This window comes from Oryzias melastigma, linkage group LG7 (genome assembly GCF_002922805.2).
Source record: "Oryzias melastigma strain HK-1 linkage group LG7, ASM292280v2, whole genome shotgun sequence".
Taxonomy (NCBI): domain Eukaryota; kingdom Metazoa; phylum Chordata; class Actinopteri; order Beloniformes; family Adrianichthyidae; genus Oryzias; species Oryzias melastigma.
Window position 1 is genome coordinate 13,687,232 of NC_050518.1, and position 12,535 is coordinate 13,699,766.

At 39.2% G+C, this 12,535-nt stretch overlaps 1 protein-coding gene across 8 annotated transcripts in view; it reads left to right on the top strand.

Moving 5' to 3' along the window:
* The window catches only part of LOC112158990 (IQ motif and SEC7 domain-containing protein 1), a 112,538-nt gene that overhangs the window by 77,655 nt on the left and 22,348 nt on the right, over positions 1-12,535 (top strand). The gene's annotated exons all lie outside the window — the stretch shown is intronic.

Below are 12,535 nucleotides of genomic sequence, written 5' to 3' on the forward strand. Positions count from 1 at the left end.
CTTAAAATCTCATAAATTTATGACTTTTAAATCTTGTAAATTTACAAGTTTTTTTTCTTGCAAAAAGTTTTACTTTAAATCTCGAAAAATGTATTACTTTTAATCTAGTAAATTTACAACTTTTTTCTTAAACATTTATAAGAAAAAAAGTAATACATTTATCCTACGACTTTTAAAGTCATAAATATATAGCTTTATTCTTGGATTTTAACAGTTACGACTTTTTTCTCGTAAATTTACAAGATTTAAAGTCGTAATTGAAAAAAAAAAAAAAAATTGGAAACTGGCCCCAATTCTCTGTTGTAACTATGGGTTCTCTCTCCCTAATAGCTTACAACCCCGCACCCCCCCCAACCTAACATTACCGGAGCAACAAAAATGGCTAGCGATATTGGAGCTATCCTGCCGTACAGTTTTATTTGTCTGCTTCTGATTCATGATTTGAATGCAGAAATACTCATAGATGCAATTTGGAGCTTTTTTTTCCCTGCATCATCAGAAAAACTCCGCACAGTAAACACAATTTTCATCGGAGTGAGTCCTGATTTACACTCGTCCATACGGAGTTCCTTTCGTCCGGCTTGTTAAAATAAATGGATCAGTGAAAGCATCATTAGATGCACAGGAGTGTATGAGAAGGTGGAGTTGCTCTGTGCTGAATGCGTGCACACTTTGCAATCTTTTTACATCTTCTGCACCTCGTCTTCTCTCCTCTCTGTCCCTCCTCCTCCTCCCCCATGGGTCCCCTCCAGCACACCCATCTGTGTCCAGTCACATGTCTTGTTGCTGAGCTGTTTCATGGAACAGCAAATAAAAGGCAGCATTCCCTTCTGGGGCAATCGTGCTCTCTGCGGCAGCTTTCATCCACCAGTGTTTTATCACTGAACCAGCAGCAGTGAGCTGGCTTCTCTGGATCAACTGCCTGCTTCTCTGCAGGACTAGAAAGGGTTAAAATGACATCTGAAAGCCGTTTAAAACCCAAGAAAGCAAATGCTTCCTTAAAGCACCTGCCTTATGCTGAACAGGTGTTCCTGCGCTTGAACAGGAGGTATTAGTGTGACCCGTCACGCCCGCGAAGAGCCTCCCGTGGAACCCAAAGGAGGCACGGGTAAACCTGCGGTCGCTCAGGCTCTAAACACCAGATTACACCAGTAAAAGGATTGTGTGGTGTTATCAGTGCTGCTTTAAGCAGGTAAATCTCACCCTCTGAAACCGCTCCTCTTCAGCTGTCGCCTCACGCGCGTTGTTTTATTGTTGCGCCGTTGACGCAAAGTTTAAGCCATGTCGTTGACCTTCTTTACCACACAGATTTGCTGGAGAGCTAAGATGATGAGGTGCCTGGAAAGCCAGCAGAGGCAGACTGCTGCACATGCCCTCACCTTGTTTTGGTTTCCATCTTTTTTTTTCGCCAAAAATCAGCTTTGAAGACTAAAGGTCACCTCGTTTACAGTAAAAAACTGAAAAGTAGTAAAAGATTAAAGATATTCTACAAATCTGGAGCTGAAGAGAAGATGTCACCCTTTAAATCAGAAGATCAATACCACTTTCATGTCAAGTAAAAGGCTACAGCCTGCTTTTAGGTAGCGTTATACATATAACAAGATTTCTTTTTGCCTTCCTGATCAAGGATGTAGCTCGCCTTTACAGTCAACGCCCAGTCTAACCGATGAGAAAAGTGAAGCTGACCTTTCACCACGTCGTTTGTCACTTCGCTTTTATTGGACAGAATTATATTTAGCTAACAGCTACCAGCGTAGTAATCAGCAGCTTTACTGTTCAAATAATTTATAGGAATGGTGAACTCAAGTGTTAAACTCGCTGGCACAAATCTACACAGAAAGAATGTCAAAATGTTGCTTGTCAAAGTTTAAAAAAAAAAAAAAATTACAATGTGGTTAAAAAATTCTATTTATATTTTCAAAAATCTATTAAAAATATTTCAAACTGAAAATGTCAGATCTACCTAACTATTTACAGCTAGCTACAATGACTCCGTATATAAAACACAGCTGTTCCTATGAATCCGTGTCTGTCAGTAACAGGGCCTGAATATGTGTGAAGTTTGACAGGCATGAAACATCAGCCATCACTGCTTCTCAAAGAAGAAACCTTTATTTATCCATCTGTATCTCAGCAGTGCCGGATCTAGCAGTTTGGGGGCCCCGGGCCAACAATAACATGGGGCCCTTTGCAGCAGTTGAATGGTGGAACAAAACAGATTACTATGGAGTGGCTTCAATAAAAAAAAGAAAGAAATATTCTCAAAAATCACAATTTTCTACCTTTTCTGTCTGCTTGCGAACTTGCAGAAGATAGATATATTATATAGATATATATTTTTTAAGTGGTGCCCCAGGGGATCGCCCACCTTTGCCTAATGGTAAATCCACCCCTGTATCTCTCTGCATCTGAGTTTGCTTTGCCTCAAGCTCTGCCAAACAGGAAGAAAAAAGCTCTGCAGATCTTTTGGATTTCTAACTAAAGGCAACAAACTCCAGAGAAAAAGCAAAGCTCTGCCGTTTGACTCTGTTGATTTTGTGTCAGTTAAAGATTAACGCGTGGGTGTGAGAATTACTCTCCACACATTCCTCCTTTTGCTGATTATTGACCCCAGAGGGGCGTAAGGAAATTCGCTCGATTAGATTAAGAAAATGAATCTGCTCTGAGGGCTGAGAGACCAGCGTGACGTCTGTCGGGTTGCACCCACACCTTCTCTGGAAAACAGTCAGATTACGGACTGATAAAGGTTGTGGAGGAATGTTGTCAAAGTCATTTAGAGTTTTTAACAGAAAAAAAAATCAAATGGTCATTTCAGAGATGAATTCAGTCTTGTTTTATGGTCCTGTAGAATATGCTCTGAGGCTGGCTTGGTTATCTGTCAGAACAAAGACAGAAGGCTTCTAATAAGTAATTGCAGGGCTGCAGATCAATAGGCTGTAAAGACCTGAGCCATACTCTCAGTCAATAAAACAGTAATCTTTATGGAGAGCGCATTAAACCTCCAAGGATGAGGGGAAAAGACGTTTTTTTGATTTGTCTTTTTTATATTATTATAACTGTTTCCGTCTTTCTTTCCTGAGGACCTTGAGGTTTTATTGGCTTGAGACATAACAGGACTCGGTTTGGTTGTGTATTTCTGGTATAAATATATTTCAGTTTTCTGGTAGAAATGGTTTCAGTAGAACTAGCCAGGCTCCAGTCCCAGCCTGTCTGAACGAACCTCTCGTTGATGTACATGACTTGCTGACTTGCAGCCTTCCAGATCGCGTGGAGAAGAGGTATGAATGGAACTTGCACACTCAGGATATCTTGTTCCACTGGAATATGTCAGCGTGAATCAATTTCTCAGCACTCTTGTGACCCGAACAAAAGATTTCCTTTTTTTTTGACTGGAAAACAAATCCGGGCGGGATGACTGCTCTATCTCTGTGCTTTTGTTCTGTGAGTGATTGTTTCCTGCAGCTGGGGACTTAAAAAAATCTGACCATTTGGAAGATTTCGGGTAGTTCCTGAATTTGCCGACCTTGCATACATTTCCTTTTAAAGTCATGAGTAATAGAAGAGAACAAAAAATATGGTGTGTGCTTTCAAACTGTGGCTTACGTCTTCATTCTAGTTCTATAGATGTTTTTAAGGCTTAAGCACAGCTCTATCTTGTTTACTTAAGCTGACTTGAGATTTTTTAATTTTTAGCCACAATTTTATGTTCAAACTCTCTGTTATGCCTCTATTGTTTAGTCTATGGCAGGGGTATCAAACATGCGGCCCACGTGCCGTATCCGGCACGCCTGATGGTTTGATCCGGCCCAGTCCTGAAAAGAAAAACATTATGAAGATGTTGAGTTTTGGTTCTTTAAAGAAATGACCGCAATGCGCAATTCCACCACTAGGGGAGCAAAGGAAACACAAGACTGGCGTAACAAGAGATAAACACAATAAATAAATAAGTGATTAATCTACTAGGTTGCTTAAGGCATCTGTTCGAACTGAGAAAAAACAAAACAAAAACCAAGCTACAGATAACAAGTTGATCGCAGGTTGTTTTACTATTATGTTTCTGGTCTGGCCCACTTGAGATTAGTGGTCATGTGGCCCACAAACCAATATGAGTTTGACATCCCTGGTCTAAGGGATCGGAGGAGCATAACTTAAATATTGTTTTTGTCTTAACTTTAAATTAATAACAAAAACACTTTGTTATGCTCCTCTGATCCGCTAGGCTTAACATAATTTGGGGGCTCATCCGGGATCTGTAATCCACCTGGATCTATTTCTTTCATCGTTTTTTTTTTTCTTTTTTTTATTATTTGAGTTTTGTAAAAATTCTGTTTGTACTTGGAGGTAACGTGTGGCTAACAGTTTTTCTTTGTGGTTCGTTTGGTGTTTGAAGTCAGTGTGAAGCCTGTGTGTTAATGGAAATCAAAGGCATTTTGACTTCATTTTTTTTTTTCTTCAGCAGTTACATTTAGTTTTGACTGTCTTTACAATAAACAGACCTACAGGGCTCAAAGTACTTTTTATTTCTGTGGCATGTCTTGAATTTCCAGCTGGACTCGGTTGTATTATTGCTGCTGCAGGTCCAGACTCTCACTGCAGCCTTTCACAATCCCCACACGTCCACCCAGTCCTGCATTATTTGGCAGGTTCTGCTAAGATAATATTATGTTTGCAGTACAAGTCCCACCCTGTCAGCATAATGAGGACCATTAAAATGAAATGCCTCTGACTCTTTCACATCCACGTGCTCAGAATTCAGAAAAGAAAACGTATTAAATGAATTCCTTCTGTCGTTCCGGATCAGGACTCTGGCTTACAGGCCCCAACAGGTGAATTAAAAAGAAAGAAAATGTTTTTGCAGTCTGACATGTCGGCGTATGTCATGGTCATCCCTGCAGGGCAATTCTTTCAAGCTTCTGCTCTTCCAAATGAAAGTCTGGACAGGAGTGATGGAGCTGATAGGAGGAAGGCTGCCTTTGGAAATGCTGCCAACACAAACTGTTGATGTTGGAGATGGGCGGCGCTCCTCAGCGGGCGTCAAGGCTCAGTAGGAACAGGGTTTGTGCTTTCAATGCCATGGAAGCACAGTTGCTAGGGTGGAGTTCATCGCAGGAAGGCACATGGAGGCACACATTGCTGAGGTTTGTATGTGGAGGGAAAGTGAACTTATCAGTGGATCCTTTCACTTCATTAGCCTCCCTTTAATATCATATAAACATGTGATAGAAAGGAGGTTGATTGTTCTAACTCCAAAACACAGTCAGCATCTGTGTGTCTGTAACCCAGAAATCCAGGAAGAACCTCTTCCCTTAATCTGGATATCTTGATCTCAAAACACATTCAAGATCATCAGCCACATACATCTCTGCTGCTGTGAGAATGAATAGTATCTGATTGAAAGAGCACTAATTTTACTGGAAGACTTCAAATCACTTTTCAACCACTTCATACCACACACAAATACACCAATAATAATTCCTTAGTTTTAATGTACTTGATCTACTTTTTTATCTCTTGGAAACATAAAACGATGATCATTTTACAAAAAGAGTCAGATATACAAATTGTCAAAGTTTCAAAGTATATAACAAAACGACATAGAATGAAGGAAATCCAAAAGGAACATTTATAAAAATTTAGGAAAACCTGCAATATTAGTGATCAATTGACTTGTAATTCATGAACAAATTACAACAAAAGTAGTAAATCATTTCCATTTACTTGGAAAAAAAGTCAATATAAATTAAATTAGGCTCCAAATGTCTAACATAAAAGGACTCCATCTGATTGGTCAAATCCATAAATGTCTCTTTAATATTTGACACTTCAAGCTGCCATGAGATTGTTTTGGCATGTCTGTAATCATTTAAGTTAACGACTTTATGGCGACTTTTGCGATAGACGTATCATACAGGCAGATATCACGATACATTTGTGATTTAATGTGCAGATCTATTTAAAACTATGGTAGAGTTTAATATTTGTTCACTCTAAGCTCGTCAGATCTTAGGACATTGCATACAACCACTATTATTGCTGCTAAAATAAAAAAAACTGATTTAAAGGCAAAAATCTATTGGACAACAATGAAATGTATTTTTCAGTGCAGTGTGTTGAAAAATGCACAAAACTGGTGCAGAAAACACACCAATACAACTGAATTTCAAAACAAATTTTATTTAAAAAATGTTTTTTTTTTTTATTTCTGTAATACTTTAAAAATTGGCAGTTTCTTAATCTTGGTTGATAATTATACTAATAGTGACAAAAAAATTGTGGGGCACAAATTATTTTTTTAATCCCTCAAACCGGATCCAGAGACCCAAAGTTCTGTGTTACACTTTGTGACAGTTTCGGCACAAAGATTGATTCTGCCTAACTGGAAACAAAAAAAGCCCCCTACCCTTTCAACGTTAATGAAACAATTGAAACTGGAAAAAATAACTTGCTACCAAGAGGAAGAAGTATACTTACAGCCTTTTAATGGACTTTTTTGATGCAATAAAGATGCAACTACTGAGATGTGTATGGAGTGTACAATGTAAGATCTTCTTTTTAATGTTTGTTTTCTTGTTTTATTGCTTAGAAAAAAAAATTGCTCCCCTTCTCCAACCATAGCTCCGCCCCTGATCAGTTTTAATTAATGTAAAAGCATTCCTTGAACAAGTATATTTGTTATACCTACGTTAGATAGTAAGATGTAAGGTTTAAAATAAACAAATCTGAAATTCTATCAAAGTCTTGGAGGAAAACAGGAAGTCTTTCCAGAAACTTCCGAGGGCTCCTCAGCCGTAGTCTCTTATTTCACACACAGAAGCAGCGTCGTTGGATAAGAAATAACTTTTTTTTTTTTTTTTAACTCTCAGTTTCTGTCTTGAAAAAGCAGGATCTTATCAAGAAAGTTTTTGATAGAAAAGAAGTTTTAGAAAACATGTCTTAGTGACTAGAATTTCTTCCTTAAAATAAAAATTCTTAAGAATTTCCTTCCCCATTAGCAGATTTGGCTGTAAGAAATCTTGACTTATTTCTGAAGGGCCATATTTTTTTTAATCAAGTTTTGGTTACAAACCGTAAGAGGATTTTAAAAAAATCTAAACTTTGAACTGAATTAAGACATTTTTAGCTGTTTGAACGTACATGTTGGATGTGAAGCTGCAAATTCCAGTAGAGAGGCAAGTAGAAAACCTGGAAGGCATCTCTGCAAAAGTAAATAATCATTTTTTTATTTATCATAAATAATCTGTAGGATTTAGTACTACTGCTCCATATTTAAAGTTGTGTTTACATCGGAGGACCTTTCTGTGTCACATGATGCAGGTGGGATTCTGCTGCTGCCATAAATAGATTAGCCCCTCCCACCCCTCACTACGCTCAGCCAGAAAAAACTGGATCTTGGCTCAGACTACCTTTATCCATCTCTTCCAGTCATTAAAAATCGTCTGACCGCAACTTCACCTTACTGCCTAAAATGGACTCTAAGAGACACAGAAGCGTGTAGTCTCCTTTCTACCCATTGGGTGGCGTTGTCATGCCGATAGTCATGTAGAGTCACTGTTTTGTCCTTCAGTGTGCACAGTGACTAATCATGTCCACCATGGCCTCCGTCTCCTTTACAGGAGCTGCAACCTCTGCAGAAACCTCCAGTGCGTCTGCTGGCTGAAAGGTGCACGGCGTCACTCAGCCGCTTCACGCCGCTGCATCATAAGCAGCAGATAACGAGATGAAATCAGCAAAGCGTTGAGCGCTTTCGCATTAACGTTCTTTGTCTCCTTCCTTGCAGCCTCGTCTTCCTCGCAGTGTTTACCAGAGCGTGTCCCCTCACATGGTGCTATTTTTAGAGCTGTGTGCTGTACTATGTTTCAGGGCGGGGTGGGGCTTCTTTTGAAGAGCCTCAGAAGGATGATAACGCGTGATGGGCTGCACTGGAGGGACAATAAAGCGACTCTGTTTTAAGCCGCGCCTGCAGTGAGAGCCAATAGCAAACATGCAGCGATTCATACTCACACACATGTTTTTGACCCAAATGTGCGGCTGTGTGGCGAAGAGCAGGTTTGTTTGGTTTCCACTGAAAGGGTGTCATTTAATTCCAGCAGTTTCTCTGCCCACTCAGCCTGTTTAAGGATGGCAGAAAAGATGGTCACTGCATTCTTTTTTTTTTTTCTGTAAAATTTAGTATACGCCTACAAACGCCTCTGGAATGTGAAACCAGAGGGCAAACATAGACCATAATAGAAGAAAGTTGTCCCACTCCAACGATGGTTTTATCTAGAGATCAATTAATCGATTAGAATTCATCTAAGTTTAATAGATGAATAATCAATCCATGAATGTAGAGATTGATATAATGCATAAAGTTGAAGTCAGCTAGCTTGATGCTAACGTATAATGGGGTTTCCCATAGGAAGGCTAATGCTAACACGTGGTCGACCTAAACATACATTGTTGACTAAATTAAAATCTTTATATGTATGGTCTAAAACACAGTTTTTTGCTCATACTTTTCTTCTTCTGGAATAAGATGTAATGCTATAACACGATCGCCACCTAGTGGCCAAACTGAAACGCCCTCCAGGAGAAGCAGAACAATCGTTGGAGCTTCTCTGTTTGAGAATCCATGTAACACTGTATTCTATTAACAATCTCATTAGAATTTATCTAATATATTTTACAGTTCAGTGTGTGAACTATATCAGAACTATATCAGAACTATATCAGATCTTCAAGATATGTATTGATTATCGATTATTTCTGCACAAATGTGTCTAAATGTGCAAACTCAAAATTGACTGAATTAAGTAAATACATGGAATTGATCTATGTTCTGGTGAATTAAATCAAATTGATTCTGGAAATTATTGGTGATACACAGCCCAATTTTTATCTATTGTATCTATCTTTTAGCCAAAGTGTGAAAAAAAAAAAAACTGTTGGTTTTTAAGACGTAGTTTTTGCAGAACAGCAGTAAATCATCAAAAATTTGCCTCTTAATTGGGACTGTTGATTCAGAAGTAAGTCTCAGCTGATATCCCATCATCCCTCTGTTTACACTTTCTTCCGCTAGCCCTCTCAACCTCAAGCTAACATTAGCAATGGAACTCAAAAAGGGCGAGCGATATCGGAGCTATCCAGTTTTGATGCCAGCTTGGAAACAAAGACGTGAATGGACCTATTTGGAAGTGGATGCATCTGAATAGACTTCCTGAGTTACAACTGAAAGATTTTTCATATCTACTCCTGACTTTTAAGCTTCATTTTCTTTATATATAGCCTCTGTGGTGAGAAAAATGCTGCAAGAACACGTTAAAACACCAAAAAGACAATTTTTATTGGAGGGCTCTTTAAAATAATAAGGCAAAATCCAATTATTACTTTTTGCTTCCAATGTTCTGATTGAACAAATTCATATCCGATGGATCTGGATGTTTTACTTCTATCCGGACTGGAATCACTTAACTCCTATTTGTGATGCAGAAACGTGTGTAGTAGTTAAAAAAAGAAGAAGCCTTTCAATCATCTGTTGATGATCCTTGATCGTTCCCGTGGGACCCCACAGTCGACGCATCTGGTCCAGCTTTGCTGTCAGGATGTGATGAACGGATGCTTTCATTACTCCTGCTTCTGCTTTATTTATACATCTGCAATCAGATCAGAAATTCTTTGTTCCGGAGAATTTATAGTCAAACGTGTTTCTTTTTTTTTCTTCCTCTGTACAAAGTCGCCTGTGTTCACTAAACTCTCCCGGGCCACTACATCTCATTTAGCATGCTTTTGTATCAAACTATGATGTCAGCCTGGTCTAATTGTTTCCAGACCGAACCGTTTTTGGTTTATTTTCCATTTCTTAACACAGTCTCCCGCCAAAAGCAGATAATAAGAAACGACGTGATGTCACACGGACAAAAAAAAAAAAAACTGTCTTTGACCAACTTTCCAGGAAGCTTTCACTTTCCCCTGTGACTTCCTCTGCTAACATTTTCTCAGCGCTCTCTTTTTTCCTTCATTCTCCCTCATTTTCAGGTGGCACATCCTCGGATCTGTCCTACAGATTCCTTCCTTGGCCGTCCTTTTTCCACATGTGTAATGTGCGATCGAAGAATGATGAGGAGCAGGAGGGATTGCACTTAAACTGAAAGGGTGGTAATGGGAGGAGGGAGCTGAAATGCAGCGAAACCATATGTACGCAGTTGAATAAATGATGTTTTATGAGCAGAGTGGGCCTCTGCTTGGAATTCTGGATGACATCATGCCGGAGTGGAGCGTTGTGCAGCCAGACGTGAAGTGGGCCTTCACCAGGCGGGACGCCCAAACTCAGTGGTAACTTTAGAAAAGGAAGCAGGACGCACGTTAGGAAAAAGTTGCACGTTATTTATTTATTTATCATTATTTAATCGGCAAAATCCTATGAGATCCAATCTAGGTTGTCCTGGACAAGATGCAAACAGTTACACATTTCATACAAATTTAAAAGTTTAACCCTTTAATACTTGAGGTGTCTCCGGTGACGCTTAAACACAAAATCTTTAACATATGAATTGTTAACAGGATCAATGTAATTCCAGTAGATTCTGAAGGAGAAAAGCGGCTCGACGAGCCGCTTTTCTCCTTCAGAATCTACTGGAATTACATTGATCCTGTTAACGGTTGAAAGGTTACAGTAAATCAAAGAACATAAACACTTGTCTTAAAGGGTTAAATATTTATTTTTCATAATTAGGTCTAAATTTCGGAGTTGAATTGTTTTTTGCAGAGAGTTTTAGTCCATAGGTGCTTCATAGAGAAAAGCCATCTTTCCTTTATCTGTCTGGACGCTCGGAACTGACAGCGAGTGGGCATCAATGTCCACTGAAAACTCCACACTTAAAGGGTAACCAAACCCTAAATCCAAGTTTTTTAGCTGTTGGCTTCTATAAATGGGACTTTAAAAGTGTAGTTATGTTGTCAAATTTTTGCACAAACAAAATAAACTTGTTTAATTCTTAAAAATATCATCAAAAGCTGCCTGTGCTCCCCCTACTGGTTGAATCAAGGTATTACATTTGAATTTGGTCAAACTAGGGATGTGTCCAAATTCCCCCCTAATCACTATATAATGCGCTTTATAGTGCTGTCCAAATCTACTATTTCCAAAATCGAGTACACTTGAAACTTCCCAGAAGTCTTTGCGAAAAACTAGCGTGCATCGATGCTCACTAGAATAGCAAATATAGACCACAATGCATTGCGATCGAACAATTTCGAACAAAAAAAGGTGTTTAAATGTAATATTTGAATAAACCATCCACATCCTTACCATCAGAACACAGTGGAGTCATAAATAAATGTGAAATGTTTGCATTTATTTGATTTTTACTTGAAACCGGTGATGTCATATCCGGTGTTTAGAAAAGAAAAGTAGTGAGCTTCGCGTCCGAATTACCTTTAAAATCCAGAGCATTATATAGTCCCGCACTATATTGTTTTTTAGTAGTTTAGGAGGGGGATTCGGACACAACCATATAGGTCCCACGTCATTTCAAAAGTCTCACGTCATGATCTGCAGCTCCACTAATGATAACAGTCCTGATTCAAATTTCGGACTCCAGCTTCCCTGTTTGGTCACCCTTTAAAAATGGGGGGAGCCGTCCAATGAGGCCCTCAAGTGTGATCTTTTTTTTCTTTAAGAAAATCACTTCATATGAACTACTTTCAGGTCATTTCTGCTTGAAACTTTAGCTGAACTTATGGTTTTCTACTTTTGCAAACAAACTTTGGTCAGTCTTCTTTTCCACATAATCCATAGTTTTTGGGGATTTTTTTAACTTTGTTGGACGAGGCTTTGCGACTGGTGACATAAGTAAGCCGAGTCGAGCGGCTGCACCTCTGCGGGCTTCAGCAGCTGCAGCCACCAGAGTGCTGAGCCAAGGTCTCAGTCTGAAATAGATCGCTTGGCCAGTTCCTGTCCAGCCTATTTTATATGAGGCACCCTTTTTTACCATTTCACTAACAGCTTTTCTCTTTTGTTTTGTCTCTGCCTGATTTAAAGCCACGGATCAAAAGAGGCGAGAGAAGGTGCTCATTTCATGATTTCAAGCCTGTAATTAGAAGATTTTTTTTTCTCTCTCGCTACAGTCTTGTGAGTGCATTTAGATGATTGGTGTCCCTGTAAAGCGGCACCATGTGGGAGCCATTCTCCTCTGTTTCCTGTGCCGGTTGTCATTAGAGAGAAAATACTTTGGACTTGGGGGTAGTTTGCCCCAACCCCCTTTTCTCAGAGGGGAGATTAGTCTGGGGCTTGTGAAGTCCAGAGATGGGGTGCTGTCAATGCAGCGTCTGCTGGACGTTTGCAGCTGGGCAAAGGGATGTGCGAGTGTTGCATGCTGTGTGGGGTTTTCCTTGAAAATCATAAATCCTGAGATAAATTCAGAAGACAAATTAAACATTTTTGCTTTTTTGTCACCTTCACCTGTCAGAATCCTAAATACCACCTTTATATTCCATTTTACTTAAATATGTCTGTTCTACCCCATTATATTCCAGCCTAACAATTTTCCACCTTGTT